This window comes from Ornithodoros turicata, chromosome 1 (genome assembly GCF_037126465.1).
Source record: "Ornithodoros turicata isolate Travis chromosome 1, ASM3712646v1, whole genome shotgun sequence".
Lineage (NCBI taxonomy): Eukaryota > Metazoa > Arthropoda > Arachnida > Ixodida > Argasidae > Ornithodoros > Ornithodoros turicata.
In genome coordinates this window covers 229,909,819-229,916,172 of record NC_088201.1, presented here as the reverse complement: position 1 = coordinate 229,916,172, position 6,354 = coordinate 229,909,819, and the positions used below count along the sequence as shown (strand labels likewise).

The window sequence follows — 6,354 nt, the reverse complement described above, 5'->3', positions numbered from 1 at the left end:
GATGACACACAAGGTTTGCAGCGCCACCTGGCCCAGCGCAACATGCCTATACCTGTAAACAGCTTACTTCAACAACATATCAAGCACCCAGCAACATCTAACAAACAAACACACAAACCGACTTCTCCTGATAGAACACTATTCAGCTGAACCAAGCGGCCTTCTTCTGCGTAAAAGCAGCGAAAGAGAGAAAGAGCAGCGAAAAGTTACACGCACTTGAGCTCGAATAGCTGTAACTGCAAAAATCCGAACCACACGCTGATCAACTGAGATGAAGACACTCATTTCTGCTATCCGATAATTACTGCATAATGCTACAAAAGCAATCGCATTGCCCCTGTGCAAATAGAGCACAGAAAAAAAGACACGAGTTATCTTAAGCGAGCAGAGAGAGTCACTTCTACTCGGACAGCATAACACGATAAAGTCTGAATTTTTTGCAAGAAAACGAAGCTTGAACAGGGCTACGTGCGCGACACACGCATACTAACGAACAACAGACTAACAAAAGAAACACTTCTATTCACCTCTACTGATAGAATTGGAGCTAAAAGCGTGAACCACACTACAAGACAAAAACACATCACTTCAGGAAAGCATATGAAATGCAGCGCAATAGGACCGGCGTCGGGCACTCATAAAAGAGCCTGGCGAAAACAAGGCGTCACCAGGTTCGCGGGGCAATTCAATAAAAACTGCTCGTCCCATCCTACAAACTGCAATAAAAACGCGATAGCCCTTATTTTTTAAAACCAATACTTCACGCAATAGTACGCAAATCGAGGTCACACAAAAAGGAAAACACAAATAACTTACTTGACGAGTGGGATCCGCGCTTCACAAACACATCACTCAATGGCATTTTTCACATACACGCACCACCAGCGAAAACCAAAAAGTTTCATCACGATCACAGAAACACGTATTATTTCTCTAAGTCAATGATTGTCCACGTGTGAAAACACGGTCGTTCGTATGCTATATGCTTGTGCGCCGATGAAGCAATACAGCTTCGCTCCGGATGTACGTGGTACGATATCAGCCGGCCGTCGAGAACCAGAAACGAAAGTGGCTCAGAAAAAAATGTTGTCTATACAACCATGAAAAAACGGAGCCGTGCTTTTGCAAAGCAATTATAATGCAGAAGAGTAATTTTATGTTACTTTGATTCGCACGCACCCATATATTTTGCAAGAATACTATTGAGTGCAACGGGTAAACGAGAACATCATTGGCAACTCGCTGTACCTCTCATCATTTAAACCAAACCAGTTTACAAATGTTCACAAGCACACGAGCGTTTACTAAATAGCTGAGTCGCTAATGACTACAAAAATAAAAAAATCTAGTCAATCGAATATAGTTCCCTAGGTAATGTTAACACGACGACAGTGAGTCTTAGTTGGCGTCTTCTGTCAAAATACGACATGCAGCAGATGATTATCCTTGCGATAAATCGCTTATTCCAGTGCCAGCAGAATGTATTCAGAAAGGCTGCCAGTGTGAGATGTGAGCCCGAAGCGTGTTGATGAGCGCGCACTGCTCTGTTGGGTACTGAAGACTGCAGTAAACTATATTGGAATGACTAGTTTTTTTTTTTTTTTTCAAGTCATTGGCGACTCACCTATTTAGTGAAGGGTCGTGTACTTGTGAACATTTGCAACCTGGTTTGGTTTACAAGATGATGAGAGGTACAGCGTGTTGCCAATGATGTTCTCATTTACCCGTTGCACTCAATAGTATTCTTGCAAAATATATTGGTGCAAGCGAATCAAAGTAACATGAAATTAGTCTTTGTTAGGTTCAACTCTTTAATAGGAGGACACAATATGCAAGGGACGAGCGAGCCCCTGTGATACAGGTTGGGACAAAAGTTTACGGAACACGCGAGCGGCGTACTTCTTCGTGGGTGCGACACCCTAGCGGCCGCCGGAAGCGGGTGAGTTCACTGTTTCGGAGGGGTGGAAGGGTGCGCTATTAGCGACACACAGCTGTAGCTTCCACCTCCAGACACACTCAAGCGGCACCAGAACTGCCACTGTGTGTCGCTAACAGCGCACCCTTCCACCCCTCCGAAGCAGTGAACTCACCCGCTTCCGCCAGCCGCTAGGGTGTCGCACCGAAGAGAAGGTACGCCGCTCGCGTGTTTCGTAAACTGTCCCAACCTGTACATGAGTTCGCTCTGCCCAAGCAGCTTCGACTAAGAAAACTGCGTCAGCCGCGTCAGACGTAACACGAGCCTCCCTTTGCTTCTCAGCCTTTAGGTCGTTTTTTCTTGGTTGTACAGGAAACATGCGTTCCTAACCCACTTCCTTATTTGGCTCTCGAAGGCCGACTGGCGATATCGTATTGCGCACATCTGGAGCGAAGCTGTATTGCTTCATCGGGGCACGCGTCATACGGCCTTGTTTTCACACGGGGACAATCACTGACTTAGAGAAATAATACGGATATCTGTGGTCGTGATGAAACTTTTTGGTTTTCGCTCGTGGTGTGTGCATGTGAAAAATGCCAGTGAGTGATGTGCTTGTGAAGCTGGGATCTCACTTGTCAAGTAAGTTCTTCGTGTTTGCCTTTTCGTGTGACACGATTTGCGTTATTGCGTATTGCCATTTCTGTAATGCTCGTCGCTTGTAATGCAAGTAATGGACCATTTCCATATTCGCGTTGCCCCTGGCGACGGAATGTCGAACATCATGTCTTTCCCCCCAATAATGGTGACGTGCTTTTCAGACTGGCACGTTGCGTGGGAAAGTAGCGAGAGAAGATTGGAAGAAAAATGCCGAAAGAGTGAAAGCGCACTGTACTCGACCTCAAACGTCCGCGTAACGTTGAAACCGATTATCTCCCCACAATGAACATGACAGTCTCTCGCAGGTGGGTTCATAGCGATGTTTTCCACACAAAGATGGCGGACTCAAGGGCTGAGCATGCGCATTCGCGTTGTCGGAAATGGCCCATTGAGCAGAAATGAAGGTATCTGAATATGGCATAGAAATTCCTATAAAGCACATGTCCTTGTGCATTCCTGAGCTGCTGTGTGTGTGTGTTTCTTTCTTTTTGTTTCTGATTTGTCAAGTCACCTGGCATGTCAAGACTTGTTCAGAAGTGCCTATCTGGTTGCAATTTTCATCCATGAAAATTCAGCGTATCTCGTATTATGCTGCCCGAGTAGAACTGATTTTCCGGGATGACGCCGAAATAAATCATGTAAAAATAAAACGTTCAAAAATAAATCTCTTAAATATCAAATTTGCAAAATAAACTCTACAATATAAATCGTGAGAAAATCCACGCTGTCGAAATACAGTCGGACAAATAAACTGTGAAGAATAAACGCTTCGAAATGAATCTTTTAATATCCATCGTCCCTGATCGGTGGATAGCCGACGGCTCTACGTCCGCCACGGAAAATAGTTCCCTCCTCGCGCTTGGGGCTAGCCAGGGCAATAACTGTGAACGAGAATTTAGGTACACCGGAAGGAGGTTGTTTGTCTGTATGTGATCCGTGACCAGTTTTGCCAACTTAGTAGGGGGAGGGGGGGGGCTGATATCATTCGGAATGATGGACGCCAGGGAGCGTATTATTCGGTGAAGTTCTGTTTTAGCAGTGCAAGTAACGCGCGACATCGGTGTAATATAGTCTAATATAGAGCCGACTATCAGGAGAGCTTAGCCGTTCTCTGGAATGTTTTCTGATTTTGCGTTTCTCTTTTTCGTGTGCGTGCGCGCTTTCTTGGCCTTTCTTTTACCAGTGCGAACGACCGTCGCCGCTCAATCCGTCCACAGCGCTCAGCTGGCTCAAGGATCAAGAGCATACCTTGGCAAATTACTTCTAAATGTAATTAAATTACATTACTCCAGTTAGAATTTAATTAAATTACAATAGTCATTACTGCAATTGAAACGTAATAAAATTGCATTACAATTACTACGAAAAAGTAATGACATTACAATGTCATTACTTTACCATTATTGGCATACATGTTCCAGGGTTTGTGGAAGGCACAAGGGACACACAAGTCGACGAAACTTGCCTTCCCCGAAATTCGAGGAAAAAAATGTATGCTTACAATGTATCAACAGTTAGCTTGTACTCTTCTATTTGTCTCTTCTACATGTCATGCTTGTGTGCCACGTATGACGTATCGTTCCATAATGTAGAGACGAAGGAGACACAATGTATCACGGCAACAGGAAGATTGTCAGGAGGATGGGGCCCGCAAACAACGGTTCTCCAGGGCTACAAACCGTTGACCTAACAACGTTTGTTTGTGGGTGCACTGCCTAAGGCAACTGGCTCGTCGAAGGGAATTGACGTTCCACGTGCCGATTGAGTGCGTCACCGTTCATAGTGCCGTTGGAATTCTTTTCACTCGCCAGTCCCCCAACTCTCTTTCTGCCAAGTGCCAACACAGAACACACACTCTATTCTTTTGTAAAAAGTAATGAGTAATGTCATTAAAATTACAGCCCAAATGAAATGAAATTACATTACAAATTACCTAATATCAAAAGTAATGCATCACATTACAAATTACCAGAAAAAGTAATTCATTACCGTAATTCTATTACTACCCAGGTATGATGAAGTGTGCGTGTCCTGTATTCATACGCGCAACGTCATCACTTTTAAGCTGAATATTTCGAAATCCTAAGTTGTTACGTAATTGATAGCAATACAAACATGAGTAAGAAACATCATAATAGCATGTTTCACCGAAGAACATCGTCTCGCCCAAGCGTTACCTTCCTAAGCCTAACCATGATTTCTTTTAACAGCGTTCATTTTGAGGACGTGTATTTTTAAAAGGTTTATTTCAGAAAATGGATTTCGAAGGGTGAAATTTTAAGCGTGGATTTTTTAATGTTTTATTTCAGAAGATTTATTTCGGCGTACAGCCGATTTTCCCTCATAGCTTAAGGGAATTTGTGTACCCTTGTCCTGTGCTTATCGTATCATGTGTGTATCGTATTATGCAATATAGAAAAATGAACTTGTGCATGCTCTATGATTTTCTGTCGCAGGCTTAGGCCTTTTCCCCGATGACCAGTGTTTCGTTTGCAATGTCGCATGTTTAGACTTGTTCAGTGGTGTCTTTCTTGCTGCAGTTTCTACCCTCCCGTAATAACTTGTTGTTGGGTGATTTCATCTCAATTCAGGCAAGCCCGTCCGTCGAGGTCCTTCGATAATGTTACATGTTTTTTTGCACGCACGGACAACGCAGCTGTTGAACATGAAAGAAATGATGTTCTGAGGCTGGAACAACATAGAAGGGACAAATACATACAAGGCCTCAAAAGGCCTTGTATATATTTGTCCCTTCTGTGTTGTTCCTTCTATGTTATTTCATGTTCAACAGTTGCCGCCTGCGTCGATCCCGTCGTATGAATGTGTGTATGAGTGAGGAAAATGTAAGAGTGAAAGGAGGATGAGTGAGAGAGAGTGGTTGGTTTGTCCCGTCAGATGGACGTACCCTGGAAGTCGCTGAGAAGGCGTGTCAGCTTAGCTCAATTGGTAGAGCCCTGGACCGGCAATCCAGAAGATGTGGGTTCGACTCCTACAGCTGGCTAACCTTTTCAGTGACTTTCATCTTTCAACGCAGCTGTGTGTACCGCATTATGCAACTTTTTCTCAGTTGTTTAGCATGCGATACGGTTTCTTGCAGTCACAGCAATTGAAGTGCAAGTGCGTGCTATTTTTCACAGCTTTTTTCTTCTTTCACTGCTTTTACGCACAAGAAAGCCGCTGGTCAAAGCTGAATTCATGAGAAGTGGGTTATTTGTTTATTTAATTGTTGTGAGATGTTGTCGGATGCTCGACATGTTGATGGAGTAAGCCGTTTGCAGTCATAGGTATTTGTTTAGCAATGCAAGTATCTGACCGTAGAGTAGAAATTCCTATAAAGCACGTCTCCTTGCGGATTCCTGAGCTGCTGCTGCTGTGTGTGTGTCTGTGTGCGTTTTTTCCTGATTTCTGACATCACCATGGCATGTCTGGGCTTTTTTAGCAGTTGCAATTGCTTGTCAAACCTAATCAAAGTACACAGGAAGTGTGTTGAATGTGAAGAAATCTGTAGCATGTTGAAACAAACGAATTGAAAAAAGAAGAGAGCTGACAGGCGTTCGCGCATACAACTCTCTCTCTCACACACACATACACAGGTTCATGAAAATAAGGTGGTGCAGAAAAACTATGGGACCGCTATCAGCGGTCATAGTGAAAACAGTCGCGTACGCACCCAAAAGCAAACAAACACATTGAGCAAAACACGAATAAAGGAAAAAGAGCGCGACCCTGAAACTGACGTGGGCAAAGCTGATACCTGGCAGCGGGATACCTCTTCTGTGGGT

At 43.9% G+C, this 6,354-nt stretch overlaps 1 non-coding gene across 1 annotated transcript; it reads left to right on the top strand.

The window, feature by feature from the left end:
• Positions 1 to 5,500: 5,500 nt before the first annotated feature.
• On the top strand, positions 5,501 to 5,573 carry Trnaa-ggc (transfer RNA alanine (anticodon GGC)). The gene has a single exon. It is a non-coding gene; the product is annotated as a tRNA-Ala (tRNA).
• Positions 5,574 to 6,354: the final 781 nt, after the last annotated feature.